Source organism: Schistocerca piceifrons, chromosome 5 (assembly GCF_021461385.2).
Source record: "Schistocerca piceifrons isolate TAMUIC-IGC-003096 chromosome 5, iqSchPice1.1, whole genome shotgun sequence".
NCBI lineage: Eukaryota > Metazoa > Arthropoda > Insecta > Orthoptera > Acrididae > Schistocerca > Schistocerca piceifrons.
This window is the reverse complement of record NC_060142.1, coordinates 458,989,563-459,016,362: the sequence shown is the minus strand read 5'-3', so window position 1 is coordinate 459,016,362 and position 26,800 is coordinate 458,989,563.

The window sequence follows — 26,800 nt, the reverse complement described above, 5'->3', positions numbered from 1 at the left end:
GTTATCTATCCTATTTTCTGTTTTTATATCCTTCTAAACTATAGAACTATTTATTCATATTTCCATCGCGAAACTTATTTTATTTTAAATAAGTATAAGGCTGCTCCAACCAAAAAAGAAAAAAGAGTAAAAGAAATGGACCCTCTCCACGTGGCGGACACGGGCAATGGTGCGTGCGGACGCTGCTTTTGGTGGTGGTCAGATTTGGTTCCTTTAAGTTTGGTAGACAGACGCAGCGGCTAAGAGGCGAAAAACGAGCCATCATGAGAACTTAGGCGGTGGGTTTATACCGAGCAGAAAGTGAAAGAAGAAAGACGTAAGAAATTGTGGACGACAGCAACGTGTAATGGGCTTTGTATACCCAAGAGATGACGCGTTATACTTTGCGTAATCCTACGATTCCTGCTCTGCTGGCATAAGGGTGAGCAATTTGCGGAAGACTTCAGGTGTTCTCTAGCACTTACTGGTAATAAAATTTTGAAACACTCAGGGAGAAAGCAGCACTTTTATGTGGTGTATAGTGTGAATGGCAAATGCCCGATGAAATCTGGCTAAGGGAAGTCTAGTAGCAGACAATCGGAGTAGCGCGCTTCTATTACACAGTATAGCAGACATAAAATAAGAATTAGTACGAGATATTGAGAATGTAAAGAGTGTCGAAACTGATTTAGCCACTAAAAATGTATGTGAGCATTGGCTGACACATTCTGTAGCCTAATTTAGTGTGCTCACGGACACTCCTTCTCATCAAGTAAGCAAATACGAGCAGTTAAAATTGCCTGCTTTCCCAACCTAGAATAAAACCATTTCTTGGAGTTCTCGGAATCGAGGATTTGGCAGTCTTAGCGGATGTAAGAGACGAGTCATAGGCCCTCGGGGCCGCGGTGGTCATGCGGTTCTAGGCGCTGCAGTCCGGAACCGCGGGACTGCAACGGTCGCAGGTTCGAATCCTGCCTCGGGCATGGATGTGTTTGTGATGTCCTTAGGTTAGTTAGGTTTAAGTAGTTCTAAGTTCTAGGGGACTGATGACCTAAGATGTTAAGTCCCATAGTGCTCAGAGCCATTTGAACCAACCATTTTTGAGCCATCATAGGCCCTCGGGGTGAAGAAAGGTCTTAAAAAAGTAAGGGGGAGGGGGGAAAGTGAAGGGGAGTTAGTGATCCTGAGTGATTAATGAAATTATTTTGCCAAACCGGACAGCACTGCAAGGATTCGTGTCTTTCCCCGAGTGGACGTAGAATCCCGCTTAATTTGCCGTTTTCTACGCCAGTGCAGCAGTTTGCTGGGCGTGCACATGGTCGCTAGGAAAACAGTATCCGACCAAAAAGTTCTGAGACTGATTTTATTCCTGGCATACAAGCGACGCAAAAGCAATTATTACAGTGGTAGGTTGAACTAACAACGGCGAACAACACATGTGCGTTCCACCAGTTGGTTGAGAGTTGGCAGTGTGAAGTCTGAATGTGAGGCCGTAGTGTCGCCGCTGTTTTGTCTCAAATCTCAGCGGAACATCATCTCTAAATCAAGTTTCCAGACATTTTCCAGAATGTTTTCACGAAGAGAAAAGTGTGTGTAAAGTTTGTCCACACACCCCGACTTCCTAACAGAAACGGCGACGCGTAGAATCCTGTTGCGACTTGAATGAAATGCTAAACGCGGACAATTCTTTTCTAGAAAAAATTGTCATGGGGGACGAGACTTGTGTTATCAGTTCAAAGCTACCACAAACCGACAAAGTGCAGAAATTCACATTAAGGGTGAATGCTTTGATGACATAAGCGACATTAAAGCCAATTTGACGCATGAGTTGAACAACATCATAAAGACATATCTGCTCACATTTTCAACTTACTCAAGTGAAAGACACTATATAGAATATCTGAAGCATTAAAACGACAAAATTAGCTTTACTCTATTTTTTTAGTAGTCCCCTATTGAAACGTTTTGGAGTTTCGGTGTATGCACAGCGTGAAGCCATTAGCTGGCTTGGCGAGTTCTAATTGATGGCAATATATTCCATATATTCCAGCGGAAACCTGAATTTGAAATTAAAATGACTTTCAACTCCAGATGAGAGTTTCACTCTGCAGGAGAGTATGCGCTGGTATGAAACTTCCTGGCAGATTAAAACAGTGCACCAGACCGAGACTCGAACTCGGGACCTTTGCGTTTCGTGGGAAAGTTGTCTATAAACTGAGATACCAACGTAACACTCAGGACACGGCTAATGAGGATGTGCTTGCGTAGCTGAATAAGTAGATCACTAACCTGGGAAACGCAAAGGTCGGAGGAGACTTGGAACGTAGGCGTCAGCAGTTCACGTATCCACGTCGGTCCCATGAGAGCAGCAAAGGATAGGTAGAACTCAAGTGAGAGCATAACTCGCCCGGGTGATTAGTTGGAAGCTCCGGTACTTCAGGGCAGCATCCAAATCGTCCTACGTAGTTTTCGCAAGGAGGCTGTCCCCTTGTGGGGCAGTCGGCGCCACTTACTGTCCATACACTACATTTGAAGTGCCTCTGCCCACTATACTCATTACTCGCGATTCCTGTAAGAGTTCGGGCAATGCGGGTGCTTTCGCATTAAAGATGATGATTGCCCTGTTAGCCTTATGTATATGAAGATGGCACCTGCTCTTTCTGACATGTCCGAAAGAACAGACACCATTGGTGAACTTTCAGCTCTCGAAGAATGAAATTACAATGAAATCCAGACCTTTAACTCCCTACAGTCGTTGATAAATATCAATGGGGACAGTTGAAAATGTGTGCCCCCACTGGGACTCCAACTCGGGATCTCTTGCTTACATGGCAGGCGCTCTATCCGTCTGAACCACCGAGGACACAGAGGATAGTGCGACTGCAAGGACTTATCTCTGGCACGCTTCCCGTAACACCCACATTCCCACCTTACAGTCCACACGCAACATTTGTAGTGTCCCTGCTCACTATAGTCATTACTCGTGGCAGTCAATCTACGGATTCCCGTAACAGTTCGGACAATGTGAGTGCATCCGCACTGAAGAAGATCATTCGTCGGTTAGCCTTGTCCGAAAGAACAGGTGCCATCTTCATACAGATAAGGCTAACGGGCCAATGATCTCCTTCAGTGCGAATGTACTCATATTGCTCGAACTCTTACACGATTATGTAGATTGACTCCAGTGTGGACAGTAAGTTGGGAACGTGGGTCTCACGGGGAGCGTAACAGAGGTAAGTCCCTGCAGTCGCAATCTCCTCTTGTGTCCTCGATGGCTCAGACGGATAAAGCGTCTGCCATGAAAGCACGAGATCCCGGGTTCGAGTCCCGGTCAGGGCACACATTTTCAACGTTTTACATTGTTATTTATCAACGCCTGTAACCAGCTAAAGGTCTGGAATTCATTATAATTTCAAATTAGGTCTTGTCGGGATGTCGGGACAAGATGATCCATAACAGTGAGGGTACCGATTTATGGGGACGGATGGTAACCCTAGGGAGTAGTGAGGGTTTCGGGCAAACGCTATTGGGGAAATGTCGAAAGCTAGAGTGGAAGCGCCGCTTTAAATTGATGCGAATGTTAAGTGGAGTCCCTTCACGCCCACACTTGCTTGGTGACCATAGAAAAAAATTAACTGTCACGTCTGCTTTGGTTAGTAACTGGAAAGAATTCCGCTGGAAATGCCAGAAATCAGCGATTTACATTCACCTGGCTTCTTAACCAATTCTAACTTTTAGAGAAGCGTCATGAATGGCGAATTTTGAGTGAAACCTACATTTCTCTTGCTGCCATGTTAAAATCGCTTCTTTTGCCAATACACAAAGGAGTTTACACAATATCACCTCGCTAACATGTGATGCACACACAATTGCGAGGGATTTCTGAAACTGTTGTTTATTGAGTTTATCAAGTCAGGAACAGGAAAAGTAAAGACAATAGCTTACGGAAAAGCACTTCCTCACCAGAAAAATAAATGTGTAATGTCTTCACTTATGTCATTCCGAAATCCACAGTATTTCTGGAATCACAAGCTATTGACAGCCCATAAAAATTTCATTCTTTCATCGAAAAAGTCTGTAGGTAGTGGAATAACATAACCATATGGAAAATTACTCTCCTCTTTGCGTGCTATCATTTGCCACAATCACATTTCAATATTTATGAAATATTCATATTTATGAAATCTGAAGAATGTTTGGATATTACATTCTGGCTTTACCGCTATTGCGCGTGATCCAAAGTGAGTGTGCTACATCAGAACAGTTTTCTCGACATTGGCGACAGATAGAGACCTCCGCCCAAGTCTAAAAAAATTCAATATCTTATCTAAATTTCATACTCAGCAACATATTATGAAATGTGCACCAAACGCAAAATCATAGCGATACCTGTTATTCAATCCAAATCTTTTGGAATTTCAGACAGTGACTTACTTAAATGCAAATACCACAGTAACTGTGACCATTAATAAAATGATGGGCACGTTATCATGAAGGTGAGATATAAAGCTGTATGTAATGCAAAAATATTTTTTTTTTTTACTAAGTAGTTTCTGTAAAATCGTTTGAGAAAAACTGCAGGGCGTCCATCTCGATTCTGTCATCGCAGCGCGTCGCTGACCAGGCGAAAGGAGGCAAAGAATCTCGGCCTCTCCTTCCCACCAAACGAATGAATTCGACCAGCGCTTTGGACGAAAATTGGACACTGTGCACCGGCAACCGTATCTTGCGCGGGCTCTAGTCAACGCGAACTCAGTAAACAAACAACAATAAATAGCCAACACTTTGTTATTCTCGCTCGCATTCGATTGTTTGCAGACCGGCTTTCAAATCCAACAACTGAGCTGATACCAAAGTAGAGGAGCCTGGGATACCACAAATGTTGTCGCGACGTTGGCCCAGCTGGCCCATTGACGCTGATGTCAAGATTTGGAGAGGTAATGGACAAGGAGGCCATTTACGGAATGGCCTCTCGCATGTGTCGCCCATTTTGTCTTTAGTGCTTCCACTTACGCTGGAGATAATGACGACATGCGATGGAGATTGCTGGTCGTCGTAAGGGAGCTGAACTAGCCATCACTGGAGACTCTCAGATCGGATGTGACCTCCCTGCCCACAGCCGGTGCAGAATCCTCGTTTGTCCATCATATGTAACTATTGAACGGCCACTCCGATGTACGCATGATATGGTGCTTTTAGAGTTCGATACCTATCTGACACATGCCACCGAGTGCCTGGTAAGCCTCGAAAATTGCCCATTTCTCCGTCAGATGATTGAGGACTGTCCGATATGGCCACAAAGTGTCAGTAACTTCGAAAGGAAGTTCGAATATATGAATAGTTCTAACTCCCATGCCGGCATGATTAACGGAAACTGCATCCACGTTTCCGTTGGTGTGGCAAAAACTGTCCTTAGGTCGCAAATGGAGTCTGTCGCACACTGCTCCATCCATAAGCTTGATGGAACTATATTGGAAACAATGGACAAATATGACCCTGTCACCTTGCTTGGGTCGTGTTTCACCATATCGTGTAAGAAGCGTTCAGTTTTGAATGCTTTTGGTCGTGTCTATGTTCTTCAAAAGCGAATTTCGGACTTTTCGGTAGAAAGAGCCATCGTGGTTCGCGTAAATCAATACACCAGTATTTGGTGCAGCATGCAAATAAACACCTCCACGCGAACCTGCAGCGCAAACACGTTCGCTCCACTGCAGTCAGAATGTGCTCCGGCTATCCGCGTACTCCTCCTGAGTGACCCAAACCTCCATGTATCGCGCTTGTCCACATCTTATAATGCACGCATGTACGCACACTATGTAATTCCCGTAAGGGAGGGACATTGGTTAGAGCCGTCTTTTAACCCGTCGAGGATTGTAATACTTATTATTCACATTTCGCAATTTTCGTTCAATATATATGCATGTCTGAAGGAACATTGTATAATGTTAATTGTAAACATAGACATTGTTCAATAAAGTAATAAGCATTACATGCCTCGACGGGCCATATCGACGATCCCTCCCTGTTGTGGGACTCACATGATGTGTGTGCAAGCATTAAGCGATGTGGACAAGTGTGACATTTGGACGTTCCGATAGGTCGAGGCAGCACGAATAACCGAACTGTTTAAGGTGACCGCCCACTGTAAGCGGGAAATTCGGGTTCGAATCCCTGTCCGTAAGGATTCGGCGTATGTCATCAATAGATAGTACAGCTGAAGTGATTTTAGATTCTCAATCTGAGAACAAAATTTTCGAAATAGAAGAGGATTGTTTCTCAGTGGAAGGTGAAGAGGTGCTCATAGCACGTAAGGTATGCATTTTGGAGTCAGCGTTTAACAGTCTTTTGCGCTTCGAATAATCGTTCCCGTCATATTCCTGAATATTGAACATTCCTGCTGGCACTCCCTGTTTATAAACAGAACAAATATTCTGCGTCTGTTATCAGTATAACACTATTTCTCGACACTGATGATTAAACAATCGACGCTTCTGATCGGACATCGATCGCACTATATGCACAAAAACCAAAGAATTGTTTGCGAGTGAAGTATAATATATTATAATTGAGTGAAATCTTCTTGAACCACTTCAGTTGCACAGTATATTCTGGATGCTGGTGGATTTATGGTGATAGTATTTATACTTACAGTGAAAAGTGATTAATCTTTACCAACAGGCAATTATTATGGAAGCCGCCAGGTCGATAGTAAGTACAACGCCGCTCACACAAAGGCAGTAAGTAGAAGAATTTTCCGACACGATTCGTCATACATGGCGATACATTAGAGTGTTACCTTTATTCATGTCACAGATCCAGCATCAAGCGTCACACTATGGAAATGAAGATCTAACGTCTGTATGCCACGTCTGAAGATGCGCCAGATAAGCTTCAAAACCAGTTTACGGTAATAAATATTTCAAAAAGTGAGTGGTTGCAGTTTCCTATATTTACATACACTGAAGAGCCACAGAAACTGGTACACCTGCATACTATCGTGTAGGGCCCCCCAAGAGCACGCAGAAGTGCCGCAACACGACGTGGCATGGACTCGATTAATGCCTGAAGTAGTGCTGGAGGGAATTGACACCGTGAATCCTGTAGAGCTGTCCGTAAATCCGTAAGAATACAAAGAGTTTGAAGCAAGGTATCCCAGATATGCTTAATAATGTTCGTGTCTGATGGGTTTGGTGGCCACCGGAAGTGTTTAAACTCAGAAGAGTGGTCCTGGAGCCACACTCTAGCAATTCTGGACGTGTGGAGTGTCGTATTGTCCTGCTGGGATTGCCCGAGTCCGTCGGAATGCACAATGGACATGAGTGGATGCAGGTGATCAGACAGGATGCTTAGATACGTGTCACCTGTCAGAGTCGTACCTAGACGTTTCAGCGGCCCTACATAACTTCAACTGCTCAGGCCCCACACCATTACAGAGGCTCCACAAGCTTGAAACGTCCCCTGCTGACATGCAAGGTCCATGGATTCATGAGATTGTCTCCACACCCGTACACGTCCATCCTCTCGATACAATTTGAAATGAGTCTCGTCCGACCGGGCGACATGTTTCCATTCATTATGAGTCCAATGTCGGTGTGGGCCGACCTAGGCGAGGCGTGAAGTTTTGTGTAAGTCAGTCATCAAGGCGACCCGAGTGGGCCTTCGGCTCCGAAAGCCCATATCGATGATGTTTCGTTGAATGATTCGCACGCTGATACTTGTTGATGGCCCAGCATTGAGATATGCAGCAATTTGCGGAAGGGTTGCATTTTTGTCACGTTGAACGATTCTCTTCAGTCGTCGTTGGTCCCGTTCTTGCGTATCTTTTTCCGGCATCAGCGATGTCGGAGACTTGTTACATGGGATTCCTGATTTTCACGGTACATTCGTGAAATGGTCATAAGGGAAAATTCTCAGTTCTACGCTACCTCAGAGTCTGTGTGCCATCGCTAGTGCGCCGACTATACCACCACGTTCAGACTCATTTAAATCTTGATAACCTGCCATTGTGGCAGCAATAACCGATCTGACAACTGCGCCAGACACTTGTTGTCTCATACGGACGATGCCAACCGCAGCACCATATTATGCCTGTTTACATATGTCTGTATTTGAATACACATGCCTGTACCAGTTTCTTTGGCGCTCCAGTGTATAACATTCAAGTTATTGTTTAACAGTAAAATAAAGAGAACTCGCTGATGCTGGTTTAACATAACTAACACCGGTACAGGTCATGAGAGGAAAACAATATCTTATTGTTGAAGCAAACAGGGAGGCTACTAGTAAGCGTTCCTAAAAGGAGAATCACTTCAAGATGAGTAACCATGCTTCCTTCGGCTGGAGCAGGACCGCCACGGTAGTGCCAAAAGAGCGGCGGTAGCTGCGGGCTGCTGTGGAGATCGGCTAATTGAATTCAGCTGCGGCGCGCCGATACATCTGTTTCCGGTAAATGGGCTGTAGCTGTAGTTGTAACTGTAGTTGTAGTTGTGGCCACCACGAGGCGCGCGGCCGCCGTCGTGACCGGCTCGCACGCCGTGCTCGGTTCACGGCGGCCTGGCGGCGCCGATCCCAGGCTGTGTGCTTCCCGCAACTGGCGCGGGTTCGGGACGCGGAACCCGGGTCGCTCTGACCAGCGACACCTGTTCTCCGTCTGATAAACGCTGCTCAACTCATAATACCATACAAAATTTGTTTTGATCAGTGGGACACAATTCGTAACTGAATATATACGGAAAAAAAAGAAGAACCAGAAAGAGAGAGAGAGAGAGAGAGAGAGAGAGAGAGAGAGAGAGAAGAAAGATGCACCACGAAGGAATTATCCGAATGGGGACGGAAATTGGTAGCACGTCTGGCTGTTATGCAAGCAGTTATTCGGCTTGGCAATGATTGAGACAGTTGTTGGATGTCCTCCGGAGGGACATCGCGCCAAATTCTCTCCAACTGGCGTGTTCGATGGACAGAATCTTGAGATGGTTGAAGAGCCATGTGCAGAGTACCCAGACGTTCTCAAATGGGGAGAGATCCGGCGACCTTGCTGACCAAGGTACGGTTTGGCAAGAATGAAGACAAGCAGTGGAAACGTTCGCTGTGTGCGCGGGAGGGGGGGGGGGAGGCGGGGGGGGGGGGTGCTATCTTGCTGAAATGTAAGCTCAGGTTGGCTTGCAACGAAGGCCAACAAAACGGGACGTAGAATATCGTCGACGTACAGCAGGTATACATGCCGACGTCGCAAGCCGAAGATGAACATATAGAGAAAGTGTATGAGGATATTGAAAGGGTAATGCAGTATGTAAAGGGGGACGAAAATCTTATAGTCATGGGCGACTGGAATGCAGTTGTAGGGGAAGGAGTAGAAGAAAAGGTTACAGGAGAATATGGGCTTGGGACAAGGAATGAAAGAGGAGAAAGACTAATTGAGTTCTGTAACAAGTTTCAGCTAGTAATAGCGACTACCCTGTTCAAGAATCACAAGAGAAGGAGGTATACTTGGAAAAGGCCGGGAGATACGGGAAGATTTCAATTAGATTACATCATGGTCAGGCAGAGATTCCGAAATCAGATAATGGATTGTAAGGCGTACCCAGGAGCAGATATAGACTCAGATCACAATATAGTAGTGATGAAGAGTAGGCTGAAGTTAAAGACATTAGTCAGGAAGAATCAATACGCAAAGAAGTGGGACACGAAAGTACTAAGGAATGACGAGATACGTTTGAAGGTCTCTAACGCTATAGATGCAGCAATAAGGAATAGCGCAGTAAAAAAATGGTTCAAATGGCTCTGAGCACTATGGGACTTAACATCTATGGTCATCAGGCCCCTAGAACTTAGAACTACTTAAACCTAACTAACCTAAGGACATCACACAACACCCAGCCATCACGAGGCAGAGAAAATCCCTGACCCCGCCGGGAATCGAACCCGGGAACCCGGGCGTGGGAAGCGAGAACGCTACCGCACGACCACGAGATGCGGGCAATAGCGCAGTAGGCAGTACAGTTGAAGAGGAATGGACCTCTCTAAAAAGGGCCTTCACTGGGAAGCAAAACATAGGTAAAAGAAGGTAGCTGCGAAGAAACCATGGGTAACACAAGAAATACTTCAGTTGATTGATGAAAGGAGGAAGTACAAACATGTTCCGGGAAAATCAGGAATACAGAAATACAAGTCGCTGAGGAATGAAATAAATAGGAAATGCAGGGAAGCTAAGACGAAATGGCTGCAGGAAAAATGTGAAGACATCGAAAAAGATATGATTGTCGGAAGGACAGACTCAGCATACAGGAAAGTCAAAACAACCTTTGGTGACATTAAAAGCAACGGTGGTAACATTAAGAGTGCAACGGGTTCCATCAGAATTTCTAAAATCATTGGGGAAGTGGCAACAAAACGACTATTCACGTTGGTGTGTAGAATATATGACTCTGGCGATATACCATCTGACTTTCGGAAAAGCAAGACGGCAAGAGCTGACAAGTGCGAGAATTAAATGGTGCAAGCTGTTCGAGATTCTGAAAAAAGTAGGGGTAAGCTATAGGGAGAGACGGATCATATACAATATGCACAACAACCAAGAGGGAATAATAAGAGTGGGAGATCAAGAACGAAGTGGTCGTATTAAGAAGGGTGTAAGGCAAGGCTGTAGCCTTTCGCCCCTACTCTTCAATCTGTACATCGAGGGAGCAATGATGGAAATAAAAGAAAGGTTCAGGAGTGGAATTCAAATACAAGGTGAAAGGATATCAATGATACGATTCGCTGATGACATTGCTATCCTGAGTGAAAGTGAAGAAGAATTAAATGATCTACTGAACGGAATGAACAGTCTAATGAGTACACAGTATGGTTTGTGAGTAAATCGGAGAAAGACGAAGGTAATGAGAAGTAGTAGAAATGAGAACAGCGAGAAACTTAACATCAGGATTGATGGTCACGATGTCAATAAAGTTAAGGAATTCTGCTACCTAGGCAGTAAAATAACCAATGACGGACGGAGCAAGGAGGACATCAAAAGCAGACTCGCTATGGCAAAAAAGGCATTTCTGGCCAAGAGAAGCCTACTAATACCAAATACCGGCCTTAATTTGAGGAAGAAATTTCTGAGGATGTACGTCTGGAGTACAGCATTGTATGGTAGTGAAACATGGACTGTGGGAAAATCGGAACAGAAGAGAGTCGAAGCATTTGAGATGTGGTGCTATAGACGAATGTTGAAAATTAGGTGGACTGATAAGGTAAGGAATGAGGAGGTTCTACGCAGAATCGGAGAGGAAAGGAATATGTGGAAAACACTGATAAGGAGAAGGGACAGGATGATAGGACATCTGCTAAGACATGAGGGAATGACTTCCATGGTACTAGAGGTAGCTGTAGAGGGCAAAAACTGTATAGGAAGACAGAGATTGGAATACGTCAAGCAAATAATTGAGGACGTAGGTTGCAAGTGCTACTCTGAGATGAAAAGGTTAGCAGAGGAAAGGAATTCGTGGCGGGCCGCATCAAACCAGTCAGTAGACTGATGACCGGGAAAAAAAAACAGCTGTGTTGCACGTGTGCCATAGATGACAACCAAAGGGGTCCTGCTATGAAATGAAATGGCATCCCAGACCATCACTTCTGGCTGCCGGGCCGCCCCCAGACAGGTCTTTGGCCTGGAATCTCGCTGACTGCAGTGTAAGTGTCTTCAGTGATAAGTCAGTGATAAATCTGTCTCCGAAAAGAGTCCCAATGACCAGCGAAGACACGCGTGGAGACATCTCGGACTGCGGTGGATATAAAACTGACTGTCGCCCGCCATAAGCCCCGACAACCAGGAACGATGGTGAGGGATGCCAATTGTTTCCGCAGCGATACGGCGAGAGTTTCTGTTGTTTGTCTTCGAGCTTGCCAAACCCTACCTTGGCCAGCAGCGTCGCAGAATCTTTCTTCAATTGGGAACGTTTGGTGCATTACGGGCAGGGCTCTACAATTGGAGCGAGATTTTGACGATCTGGCGCGCCAGTTGGACAGAACTTGGCACTGTCTCCCTCAGAAGGACCTCCATCAACTCTGTCAATCAATTGCATGAGAGCCAGTCGTGGACCAACGCGTTATTGACTTTCTCGGTTTGTGATGCACTTTTTCTTGACAAAATCATCCAATTCTTCTGTAACTGTAATAATTTGTTTATCTGTGCATGTACATCACATCTATTGATTTCCGTCCGCTTCGGATAATTCCCTCGTGATGTGTCTTTTTTTCCTTTTTTCCTTCTCTTTTTCTTACAGCGTATTTCTGTAACGTGATGAGAGTAACGTTCACAGCTTTTATGCTACAACAGTTAGATATGGCATTTACCGTTTATGACTATCAAAAGCCATAAGTAGTAACTGCACGCTTAATGGTAATTATATTTTTAATTCGAACATGTCAGGTTAGGCTTTACCGTGACTACTATTGATTTTAATTGAAGCTACAAGTGTACAGTTCTCAATCAACGTTTATTTTATTTTCAGAGCACGTTTCGGAAGTATGAACTCCATTATCAGGTAGATGTACTTGAAATAATACGACATGCTTACTTTGCATGCATGACTTTTGGTATGTATAGTGGCAGTAGACAAAACAAAACGCTATTGTAGTACATGGCTCAGAATTTTGTGGAGGTCATTGATTGTAAAGATGAAAAATAAAATAGAAAAGTAAAAATACCTCCAGTAGTTACAGGCTCCTCTGTCTGTTGTGTCTGCAACACATAAATCATATATATCTTCGGCTTATTTAAATTTGTACAAAGTGAATGTTTTGTACACGGAAGAGACAAAGAAAGTGTGACCACTGGAGGTATTTGAATTTATGTTTCTGTTCATCTTTGCAAGCAAACTTTTACTGAAGCAGTATGTTTGGTTTTGCCTCTGTTGGTAACTTTATTGATTTATATTTTCTTTGCTATTATTAGAGTCTAGAAGCCATCTCTGCTTATTTCGGTGCTTACAGAGAGTACGTGGCGTTGTATACGATGCAAATCTATAGAAAAAAGATCCTGTGATCACTGGGGTATTTTTTCATTTATATTACCCGAAATCGCAGCTACTCCCTTTGATGTCTTTATCCTGTGGTCTTCAACCTGTGAAGGCTGCGGGCCCACAGCTACATTTGAAGATGCAAAACCGAAGAAAACTCTCGATAATACGTATTTATTGTAATTCAGCTCATAAGTATAATATATTGCTCCACTTCAGTATGGCAGTAATTAGTGTTGGACCATACTATTTATCAGAATCGAAAATGCCCAGTGTTATCTGAAGCTGTCACCGACTATTGCCTTAATTATTAAAAACCTTGGTGGCTTATGACGTCGCTTTTATGACGCCATCCAACTGCTACGTTAGAATTATGAAGTATCTTATGAATCAAATTACCATTTGCACAGTTTCAAACTACACTGCAGGACAAGGTTCAGTATGATTCAGTGGGCCAAAATGGAATTCTGGGACTATTACAAATTGCTGGTTGTGTTTGCATCCAATCATGATTATAATAAATACAGTAAACGGCGCCGGCATTGAGACAGAAGGATTGAAAAATATATAAAAACTAAAATGACTACGAAGGGGTCGAAATAAACAGAAAGTGAATGATACATATATCAAAAGAATCGATCTGATATATAGATTACAAACGTTTCGTAAGTTATCGATATGTTTGTAACGCTGATTTAGTAATTAAAACAGTGAGGTATTTCGACTTCATACATCGACTGTGGTACCTCACTTGCTTCATAATGTTTTTCAGCGAGTGTCGAAAAGTGATTTCAGCAATGCTCTCGTTTCATGTTTTCTGAGTATAGAGCATAATCAGCTAACGGTATACTACGCCTTCCACATCGCTGGCAACGGGTTCTACACAACGCTGGCGACTAATATGAAGGGCAGTAACAGGTGCAAACATGTAATTCTTTTGTATCGATTGTGAATAAATAGTTGCCACTATTGAAGTTCCAACCCTCGTACAACAAGAGAAGCTGCAGGCTTGTCTAGGATGAGAAGTTAAGTTTAAGGATGGATTTCTTACTGTGTTTCCATATTTTGTCCAACTACTGTGGTTTGAACAAACGAACCTTTGACGCATGTAAGAAAAAAAGACATTAACAGATGTAGTTATTTAGAGATACATATTCCAGCCTATGAACTAACAGTGTTGAGAAGCGCGGTAAGTCAACAAGTCACTACACTGTTGTCGCAATATGCACTCTTATCGGATACAGACGTATCATCTTCGAACATCTGGCGAAGGGTTTTCCAAGCAGTGAATTAGTCGATTTTCGTTTTAAATTACATAACGTTCGGCCGAGATTCCGCCACACCTACCAACTGTCATGGTTACGACTGTTTTGGCTCTCAGTTGTCCTGGGTCTTTGTGTTTCTTGAATTTCCGTGGACATTGAAAAGAAACAGATTGGTGGATACATACCGACTGTTTGCGATGAATTATTTCTGATCTTCCAATGGCATCCAGAGTATATTGGAATGCAACCGGAGCTTTATCATTGGCGTAACAATAGTGACTGAATAATTTTCTCTCTCGGTCAAAGTAAGGTTGGCCATCCGCATCAAAACGTTTCACCATTTTCGGAGGGTGTGAAGAAAATATGGGGGTGGCCTGTGAATGTTCCTTCGTGGACGGATGAGTAGTTATGTCAAGGAGCGAACTCGCAGGTGTCAGACTTCATCTGGGGTACTAGTACCAGACGCTTCTTTCACAAGCAGAAATTGAGAATCATACGTGTTGCAGGCAAATGAGTTTTGGTTTTTGTTGGAAATTTATGACATGTGCGGTTTGGATTAACAGTAATTTAGTATTCTCACAAGTGTCAGCACACAGCCATGTACGAACCCGTTCACCAAGCTGGCTGAAAGCTCTATAGAAAAATGTACTCCCCTTTCATTTTGGTTCTGCTCAGAACGTTGCACCGCACCTCCCGCAAGGCATTTTGGCTATTCTCCGTGGGGATACACGCTGAAAGATCGAACTGCTTACTGCATGCTGTAACCTGTTTATAGTAGAATCTGTCTGCTCACATAATTAGCTACGTGTGGTAGACAGATGCAGCACTATGGGATGAAATACATATTTGAACTATAGACGTACAACTTGACTGAATACCTGAGTTCAAAATTATCATATTCTGAGAAAAATCTACAAAAATGGCTCTGAGCACTGTGGGACTTAACATCTGAGGTCATCAGTCCCCGGAAAATATACAATCACACATCTACTGTACGAGCATAACGTCATACATAACATCAAGGATTTCAACTGTACCCAAGTAGTCTTGTCTTTATTCGAAAACACTTGGTGATCGGTGCATTCACCTAAGCTTATTCCGCCCTCGTACAAAGACATCACTTACACTTTTTTTTTAAGTCATTGTTCTTTCTATAGGTCTGATGCTGTCGTCCAAGCTTCCCCATATTGTGCCAATCTTTTCATCTCAACATAACTACTCCTCCTAATATTCACTACAATGTGTACTGCATTACACAGTTTTGGTCTGCCTCTAGCATTTGTCTTCTCTACTGCTCATTCCAGGGCGACGTTAACTATTCCTGGATGCTGTATCAAATGTCCCACTAAGTTGTTTTTTCGTCTGGTAATTGTTTTCCTTAGACTTCTATCCCCACCTATTCTACTGAGTACGTCATCAGCGGTTTCTTCACATTCCGATGGTTAAAGTTTCACTTCCATACAATCCTGTGCTCCAGGCCTACTCTTTCAGGAACTTCTTTCTCGGTTCCATATCAATATCTGAAATCAGTAGAGCTCTCCTGCTGATAAAACCTTACGTTAAGTGAGGCAGTCTGTTTCTCATATCTTCCTTGCTTCGGCCGTTCCATGTAACATTGCCTCTTTCACTTCTTCCACTACTGTATACTTCCCTACTCTGATGTTAAGCAAGTCATTATTCTCCTTTCTTCTACTCTCCCTCAACTTCTTCGTAGTTTAGTAACATTTCATGCTAAGTATGGTGTCACGTCTTTAAGTCTCCCTTGGATCTACATGGAAAGGCTACGTCGTTTGCGAAATTTACTATTGACATCTGTCCTCTTCAATCTTTATTGCTGTTCCGAAATTGCCTTTCGCTTTACTTACTGCTTTCTCGATGAGCAAGTCTAACGACAGTACTGAGACCTTTCCGCAAATTAACGTATGTTTAAATTCCTCCTACAGTCCGAGAACTCGTACCGTGGTTTCTCGTATTTATGGTCAAGAAAAACGATGTTGTACAGAGTAAATGCAATCAAAATCACGATAAAAATATGTGACTTATGAGCGGTCTAAGGCATCTTTGCCTTACGGCAGTGGCTTTCAAGCTGAATTGTCCCACAGTTCCCTTGACCTACTTTCGCACATGACATCCGACTCGAAGTTTCGGATAAACGAACTTCATTTTTGAAAAAAAAAAGAAACAATAAATAAGGGTAGGAATTTCTTTTTTAACTGTTCCATTTTAATCAACTTTTAATGTTACTACATATTATTCTTGCAATTAACTGCTTCTTCATCATGAGTTATTCAAATCTCCGCATTAAATTGGAAATTGCAACTCTTATCTTTTCCACATTCGTTCACGATCTATAATCTGTGTCGATGACTGCTAGTTCTGAAAAATCAACCTCACGTAAGTAGGGGGTTACAGGAGGTATCAAAACTCATAGGCCGGCCGGAGTGGCCAGTTTTCTCGAAAACCGATATGCCAAATTAATGTTTCTGTGAGAGGACCGCGAAGTTCCTACCTTAAGACTGCGACGCCCCTGAGAGTCGCGACGCACAGTTAGAAAACCTCTCCCCTGTTTGGAAAAGGAGAGTGGATTTAGCTTGCGCACGGCTCTCGGGACTAGTGGTCGTATGAATTGTTATTGTTGTCTGATGTTTAAAACGAGAATCGTTGCCTTGTGTTTCTTAGGAAAGGGTGTGTACATGTGTACTTATTTTGTGGAAACTACCATCGATGTGCGGTTTTCACACAATGGAATGGTAGTCAGGCGCTCAAATTGTTAGCCAATAAACAGACTAATAATACTTAGAAACCGTATTTTTTGTGCAAACATGCACTTTTTTAAATGGAACATTGCCTGTTGACATTAAAAGATGAAAAGTAAGGTAAATTAGTATGTCAGTCGCGGTTTGTAGAAGGCTTCCAGTGCAATTAGTTTACGAGATATTGTATTTTGAAAAGTTCCCACACCGACACTTGTACAATACCTGTGGTAGCACACACTAAAGAACAACACGTGTGGATACAATACTTATGTAAATTCTGACCACTAACAATACGATTGACCATCACGGGCTGTGTGGTAGCAGCGATACAGGTTTTCAGTCTGGTATGGAACGACTTCTGCGTAAGTGCTTGACTTTCATCGGAGGTGTCTGAATAGGCTGCAGCAATAGGTTGTTGCGCATCATCCGAGGTAATTGGTATGTCCTTGTAGATAGTGTCTTTCAGCTTTCCGTACACAAAAATGTCTACAGGTGTCAAGTCCAGGGAATGGGTCGGCCAAGTTACGCGTCTGCTGCGCCCAATCCAACGTTCCGGAAACATTTCGTGTAGACGTGCACTTTGAGCTGGACAACCATCATGTTGGTACCACAGGTTTCTCTTAGTCTGCATGCGTGGAAAGTGGTCTGCGATACTCGTGCGCGTTCAGTGTTCTGTCTATGAAAAAGGGACCTATAAGCTGTTGGTTCACTGTCCCCCACCACTTGTTTGTACTCTACGGACGCTGACGTTCCACCTAACGAAGCCAACGGAGATTGTCAACAGACCAATAGTGCATGTTTCGGCGGTTTACCTGGCCATGATGGTAAATGTGGCTTCATCACTAGACAAGACACATGATACATCTAACAGGTTGAATGGCGCACACACAAGTGTCGGTATGGAATTTTTTTCAAAATACGATATCTCAAACTAGTCGCGCTAGAATCCTGCAACAAACACCACTGACATTCTTATTTGTCCTACTCTTAGTCTGTTAAAGGCAATAGGCATTGTGCCATTTAAAGAACTTTATGTTGGCAAAAAACACTTTCTAAGTATTATTACAACGTTTATTGGCTAACAGTACGAGCTCCTGGGTACAGTCTATTGTGTAAAAACCACCCATCAATAGCACTTTCCATTCCCGCCTTATCTGAGGTGCAAATTTCACCCTGTACATTTGTGCAGCCGGCATGTGTTTTGTGTAAGTGACTATTTCAGTAGCAAAGATTTTATTTTCTTGTTGCGCCTATATCTTTGGCAATGTGTAATCTGTCACTATATTTTGTCGTGTTCTGTGTAAACACAGTAGGTGTTCTCCTTTGCATTACGAAAATACGTGGTTTAAGTGATCCATCACAATACAGTCATCAAAATACCCTTTTCCTCCAAGCCTAAATTGGTGTTTTTTTTCTTTTGTATGTTTTGTGTGGTGTTTTCACTTCACGTTTTTGATTAAATGTTTGTGTTCCTTATTAGCTGAGTACAGGAAATTTAGTTTTATAGAACCTTGACGCCATAATACCACTCGGTAAATGCTGCAGCTGTCGTCAAAACTTCGATTTGTGCTTTACGTCTCTTAAGCCTAATTTACATGCAAATAAAAAGAAATGTTAGCCTGTTAAAAATCAATTATATATTTTCTAGTGATGTATTGACTTCTCACCTCCCCCATCTAATATTGTGTTAAAGAAGGTGAATCATTACTGAAAAACATCTCAAAATGTTATATGATGACAAAGCGTTCTATAAAACAGTAGCATGTCACTTTTGTAATACTAGAAAAGCATCATAGAACAATTGAAATGAAGTATTTAATTAGAGGAAATATTGTGTCTTACGCCAAGAGTAGGCATAAATAATGGAGTATTAATCTTTTAGACCAAACCTGAGACATCATCTGTATGGCAGAAAACGTTTGCCACCATAGATTTAATCTCGCTGTAGATTTATACTTATATTAGATCACTGTTTATGATGTGTAATCAGATTATTTAACGTTTCATTGGCAGATACTGGTTAGCAACACATACTAACGATTTCTGTAGTGATGCTTGTCTGGGAGTTAACTATGGCTGACTACTAAAACTAAAGAAAAGTAAAGACAAAGTGAGCCATGCCCTCTTCAGAAGCCACTATCTGTTAAATAGTTGCTGGGAAGAGATTTGTCGTATTCTGCAGGGGCGGACATTTACTGCCTTTAGAGAGAGCAGCGCGTGGCGGTGGCCGTTTACAGTGCTGGAGGCAGTAGAACAGACACAGTGCAGACAGAGCGGATGGGAGGTTGCTCCCTGGTGGGATGGAAAGAATTTCAGAGTAGCGTACGTGGAGAAAGAGGGCAAAAGGACATGCTTTTAGTGTGAAGATACGCGTAGTACCACAAACGGTGGTCGCGGACTGACGTCTGAGGAATCTTTTCACGGAAAACGCCGGGTCATGCTCCCTTCCGAAAGGCGGAGGCGCGTTTTACACCGGGATTCTCCATGACAGTTGTTATTCTGTTTACTCCAATGACAGTTCCTTAGGTCTCTGTGAACTGTGATACACACTGAAGTGTTTCTTTAGTGGGAGAATACTTGAGCTGAATTGAGCAATCAATAACCTTGACCTATGTTATGTCTGGTGCTGAGGTAACTTCAGACCCAGGAGTTTGTAGACGGCATATTGCGTCCAATGAGTAGGGCAGAAAATTGCAAGTACGCCACGTACGTAATCTGCACAGCGGTCGACGCCGCAGCGAGCTGATCATCGGTGCAGCACACCAACTGCTGTCCGTCCTTCAGTAGGTGATATGAGCACACCAGTTCAGCGGACAGGTAAACGCTCACAGTAAATGTATTGAGTTCCATTTGATTGTCCACTGAACGTTTTCTGGAAGTGGTAGTCAGAAAGATGGTCTTCTGTTTCTCACCTCTAAACAGTATCTGACATATTTGTGTCCGTCTAATAATAGTGGGTGCGGTCTAAAGAAAGTTATATATTCTGCCAGTCTCGAAATTACTTGTAGGGTGGAATCCAATATTGGGTTCTTCATATTTATGTTTTTTTCTTTTTCATTTTTTTCACGCTGGTGATTCAGTCAAGTAGCATCCAGACACGAAACACTCGTTTGACGTGTTAAACTAAAGTGAAGTAAAACCATAAGGCGAGCCTTCATTTTATGGAAACCGTAGGAGAAGGTTGTAAATGGCAGGTCCATATTAATCACTTACAAGCGTGAGATTTCTATTGCGGGAACAACAATGGACACCACACGTACACCATATGCCATATGTTACAAACACCACGGGGGTATATACATCAGTTTTTTTTTTTTTTTTTTTGCACGGTGTAAATGGTTCTGAGCACTATGGGACTTAACTTCTGAGGTCATCAGCCCCCTAGAACTTAGAACTACTTAAACCTAACAAACCTAAGGACATCACACACATCCATGCCCGAGGCAGGATTCGAACCTGCGACCGCAGTGGTCGCGCGGTTCCGGACTGAAGCGCCTAGAACCGCTCGGCCGCTCGGCCACTCAGGCCGGCACGCTGTAAATCAAAGTGCTGTTGTCGACGACGATCCAGACTTCATGGCTGAAGGTACTTAGGTGCTTGTGTTCACTTTATTACGAATAAACATTTGGAGTCAACTTCTTAGGGCTTTTATATAGGCACGTAAGAAACCGACAGTTGGCGGAATGGATTAGGATGTCATGGCACCAAGGAACATATCTTATGCCGATGCCATTGAAGGGGTAGTGTCCTGCCCAGAGTTCTTGTGTGGAACACCGAATTACGCTAATTAACTATTCTGTTGTGCAGGATCGTCGTCCGTTTGCGAACTGCTTCAAGTACAGTATCCACATTAAGTGTAGTGTGTAAGTCAACGATGCGAGTGTGGTGGATGGCACGAAGTATCCATTGGAGTACCATAGTTTGTAAAACTTGTAGACTGCCAATTTGCGTTGGGCTGGCAAGACCCTAGACCGGGCTGCCGTGCAGTACCTAGGAGAGAATCGTCGCCTTACATAATCCAAGTTTTGGTGTGGTACTGAGGTCAGTACTGTTGAAAAAAGGGGGGTTTACTTGGGCATACGAAAAGCTTTGTTCCTGAGAGAGTCAATATGTTTATGGAGAAGGAAGTGTTTGTCCAAAGTGACCCCTAGGTAAGTCACCGTTGACCCCAGGGGATATTCCGAACAAGCAGTCTCAGGTTGGTATGTATTGATGGGCGTTTCTTGCTGTAATAGATGGCTGTCGTCTTGGCGGGATTTACTTGCAGTTTATTGGTCTTGCACCAAGCGGCTGTGGAATATAGTTGTTACTGAAGGCGTCAAATGTTGGCGTGGATATGTCTTCCTCTGGTGAGAAAAGGCATTTCATTGGCAAACTGTGCAGCTTGTACCCCTGTGACTGTTGGTATGTCATTTACGTAGATATTAGATAATAGTTGGGATAAAACGGATCCTTGAGGCAGCCCCCCTGGCGCCAGTCGGGTATCAGACGAATGGTCCTCTACTGTAACAATCATCTTTCTATCTGTCAAAAAACTAGCTATAAGTTTCACATAACAATTAGGTACCGGCATCAATTCACCCAGTTTGCGAAGTACGTGTTCCCTTCATACCTTATCAATGGCCCCTTAAATATCTAAGAAATCCGATGCAGCAGCACTAGACACATTGAAATTTCTGGTAACATGTTCCTCCAGACAAAGGTGTTGGAGCTCTGCGGATAGTTTACGCTGGGAGATATACTGTTCAGCCCCGATCGTACCATCTACCACCAATGGTTGCAAAATGCGGTCCTAGATGACTCTCTCGAAGGTTTTTCCGAAACTACTAAGAAGACTAATGGGACGGTAACGTGTGGGTCGGGTAGCGTCCTTCTGTAGTTTGGGAATAGGAACTACGGTGGCGATCTTCCACGCAGTGGGGAAATACTTCGACAACAGATAGCCCTTGTAAATTCTTTTCTAAAACACCATTGGTTTACGTGCTAACACATCCGTCAGCTTGGCATGATATTTGTAACTACTTGGGCATGGAATTCAAAATCATGTGTTAGGCACCAGCTCTTTCTGCTTTGCTCATATCTCTTTGCAGACATTTTAAACCTGAATTAACGTTGTGATTGACAAGCATCATAGACTAATTCAGATAAGGAAAATAATGAATCTGAGATCTGCTGTGCTTTACGTTCAGTATGGTTCATAGAAATGTGAGCACTGTCAAGGCAACAGGAACATAAAGCAGCAATTGACTTTAATTCGCATTTTGAATTTTTGGGTTACAATATTTAAAGTAAAACTCATCCTCAGCAGCTATTTCTAGCACGTTGATTATATTTCACGAGGGAATGCTGGTTTTCAACCACTTGTGGAGAGCACATTTTACACTCATTCTCATATTCCGTAGCGAATGCTATAATGAACAGAGAGGTAGGGCAGGCCTGGATCGTATTTGCTCTGTGGATTAACCACCCCGGGCTGCTACACAGGCCATCACGTGTGTGATTTTTAGGGAAGTTCTGGGCGGGTCCTAAACTTCTGACTCAGACTACAATACACAAACGATTAGCACACTGGGCTTCAGTTCAGGAGGAGGAGTATTCAAACACGCCTTCCACAATCCTGTTTCAAGTCTTTGCAATTTCCCCAGATCGCTTAAGGCAAATGCAGAGATGGTTCCTTCGAAATGGCACTACCGCTTTCCTTCTGTATCCTTTCCTAATCCGGGATTGTGCTCCGCCTCTAATGACCCGCTATCGACGGGACGTGAACACTAATCTCCTCCGATATACCAACAGTTGAAACACGGTAACACATGCAATACAACTGGTACTGTTCACGGAGAGATTGTACGCATGGCTTCCAACCCTAAGGTTAGATGCAAGACTCTGACAACAGGTAGGGGACACGGTCACCAAGTTAAATAATAAAACAAAATTCACCAGATTCTGAAAAAGTGGTCCCTGCGCTGTAAAGAATAAACGCTAAGGGAAAAAAAGAAAGAAATATCACCAACTTTGTACTTATTTCTGCCTTTTTCTATAAAGGATCGTAACGCACATGAATGAAATTAATTTTTTTTAATTCAAGACATTACAGAGTATGCTTTTCGTCGACAGTTGTTTTTTCCGTTGATATTAACATTAACATAGTTCCTGGAAATACAAATAAATGGCGGATAACATTGTTGAGTAACTCGTGATGCGTCCCACGAGATCTCACGATGAGAAGATTGTATATCATATTATGCTCGACTGAAAACCATCACATAAAGAAATTTCACGAAATGATATTTTTAAATGTAAAGATATGGTTTACGATGTCTAACTGATTTTGGCTCAAAAACAAAAAAAAATGGCTCTGAGCACTATGAGACTTAACATCTGAGGTCATCAGTCCCCTAGAACTTAGAACTACTTAAACCTAACCAACCTAAGGACATCACACACATCCATGCCTGAGGCAGGATTCGAACCTACGACCGTAGCGATCGCGCGGTTCCAGACTGAAGCGCCTAGAACCGCTCGGCCACTCCGGCCGGCGAATTGATTTTGAAGTACGGGTCTCTGCGCTTTCGAGAACTAAGAATCAGCTGTAAAATGTAGTGACATTTCTAGTCCATTGTCCTCTTCTCGCAGACTGCTGGCGCTCTTCGCGTATCAAGACAGTGTGTGGTGTTTTACTGTAATATATTTTTTACTGTCACTGTATTAGAGCTAGTGACAGCAATGAAAATAATAACATTCCAGAAGTAATGACAGATGACACAAAGACATTCAAAGTACGACGAAAGGAACGATTCCTGGCGATTATGTTGTTTCAGAAGAATTGCTTAAGGCTGGAACAAAAGTAATTCAGAACTGCATTGTGAAATTGTTTATACGTTATATATCGGATAAAGTAAATTCTAAAAGATTTTATATAATTATTTTAATTTACAAGAAAAAAGAGAATGCATATACGAATGTATACATCTATGATCCACCTAAACGTAATGTACGAGGTAAGCACTGAAATTACCGGAAATTCTGTAGAATAAAAAACATTGGATCAAGGGAACAAACCGCCTCTAGAAGTTGATGTAGCACAAAGGATCATTTGCAAGCGTTAAACGAAATCATAAAACAGAACATTGCGTATGAACCATCACTTTTTGTGGAATTCACAGATTTCGGGAAAGATTCTGATACACTTTGAACGAAATCCTTTCTGACATCCTTTAATAAATAGATCACTGGTGAAATGTTGGTATAGCTGGGAGTATATACATACTTATTAGGAACAGAGATAAGTTAATAACCGCTAGTGGAGTCAGACAAATAGTTTCAATGTCAATAAAAGTATTCGCAGCAGTCTTGGAGCAAGTTATAAGATTCTTCACCTGGGAAAACTGTGGAGTAGTACGACTTAATGCATCACAGCCTAGCAACCTCCACTTTTCTGATGACACTGTGATAATTTCGCGTAATTCCGATAAATTTGAACGACTATTGGAACAGCGTAATAGGCCAGATCTGAAACTAGGTATGAAAATAAATTATGTAAAGATTGAGTTCTGAACAACGGACAGATCGAAAAGAAAATGGGACATATTAACAAATAGATCAGAAGTTGCACTGAAGACCGCGATGTGGACCAAGGGAGTTCTTAGGTGGATCCCAAGAGGCTAGAAGAGACGAAGACGATGGCGTAATGGAAGAAGGATAGGTAAAAGAGAAAACACATAGGAAAAAAACAGGTATCTGTAGTTCGTAGTGCATGGAATGGTCCAGCTTGGATGACGAATATCCGATGAGTGAATCCCTGCACTTGCCTGCGTATCGTTATTCGGCAGCTTTTTTTACAATGATCTTTTTTCACGTTCCGCCGACTTCGTTAACCTATCTGTCATTATGCATCAAGTATTACAATATTTACAGCGTGTTTTTCTGCATGCGTGCTCCGCTGTAATCCCCTTACTGTGTTACAGTTATTGCTGTTTCTCGTTTTTATGCGTCTGTGGTCCGCCACACCAATATTGAACCTTTATTTCGTTCTCGACTGTAATGTTCTTCCGTATAAAAGACGGTTAATTACTGTGGCATAAAGAAACGCAAACCACACTCGGGGTACAGAGAGGAAGAGTTAACTGAACGGTTGAAGACAGGTTTATGGAAGTATGGAGTTTTACGACTTACAGCGAAGATATGAAGTCCGCTGCAGAGTTTATTTCATTCCGCCGGTACATTATTAGCAACTATTACCAGCAGTGTTCTCAGTAGCGCGCTGGGTGCTGGGTTGAAAGATATCTGTTGCTCAGATTGCCAACCTCCTTCAGTACCTATGCGACGGGAACAATATCGAGATCGCTGACCTGTTCTTGCCTTGAATCTTTGATTTATGTGATCCCTTGTTCACTCCTGCCTCGTGAGCAATTACGGGTAATCTGAACGTTTCTGAATTATCTCAGTCGGATTTCTCGTCGTATCTACGAATGCTTCGAAGTAACCTGACATCTGTGTATTTCAAAATCTTTTCCACTGTAGTTCCGATTAACGGAGATAGTTCTCTTACTGGTTGTTCTCACTGTTTATTAATAAATTTTGATTCTGTAAGGGGGCCACGTCGTCTATTAAAATGCAGCTGATCTGACAAATTAGACACTCTTCAAAATAATGAATTCATTGATATGAAATAATAGTAAAAAAGGGTACGGAGTAAGATTGTGATAATCGCGCAAGTGAAACAACTGCAGCTGCGAAGTTGTGCCGTGATTGTTGCGAATTTAGTCTAAAAGACAGATAGTAGTATTAAAGAAGGAAAAGTGTTGCATCTGTGGATGTAGCTGAAAGTAAACTGGCCATCTGAGCCTCGGCGCAAGTCCTCAAAGGGAAACTCGAAGTTATTCAACTTCTATAAAAATGACTTTACTGTCCTTACGGATTATCTTGCATCAGTGCTCGATCTCACCATAGTAAATTGAAGTTGGAGGCTGAGCATATGCAGAATTAGTCATTGGCGACACACAACGGTCCTCACCAGCAGCTGAGTTCGGATAAACATAAAATGTTTGTTTCTACGTCCTTCAGCTCATCTGCTCTGGCGGCGTCGCAAACCGGTGGAGAAGTCTGGCGGTGGAGGCTCCCAGCAAAGAAATAATTTTGTATCGAAATTACTGAAAGGAAAACTCATTTTCCTGCGTTTGGCGCTTTTCACTCTTTCCGTAATGGCTAGGTATGGCTCTTCCGGAAGCTGACCTGTAAAAAAATTCCCTAGACAATGCTGGTCCACTTCAGAGTTTTTCTTCAGGTGGTTAACCAGTAATATGCGTCCTATCATTTAGTGCTGAAAAAGGCAGTTCACTCTCCCTGCCTCACTTTGTGGTCAATGAGGTGGGTCCTTGTCAGCACAGTCGAATTTCTCTCAGTAACCTCCAGTTTATTTACCTTACACTGTTCTGGAATTCTTGCGTTTAGTAAACATTTAGTTTTTGTGAAGTGGACGTTCATCGGCGTCTCACGCTTTCAAAGGCACCCCAAACTGGGGTTCTCATGCGTACATGTTATCTATAGTGTCAAGTGCTTTCCAAATCAACACAGTTCTCCATGTTTTGTGCACGGTAGTGCCTTCCTGGACCTGGCTAAAAGCAGAGTTCCGTCCCTTTCCACTTCTGGGCAATTAAATGATCGCTAGTGGGGGCCTTATTCCACAAAAGATCGTATCTGTGTTGCTTGCTGTGCGTCCGGCACCAAAATGCGATACTACAGTGAGAGTCCGGTGGTCTCGAAAACTGGTTTGAGGGTGGTTTTTCTGTATGCCACATGA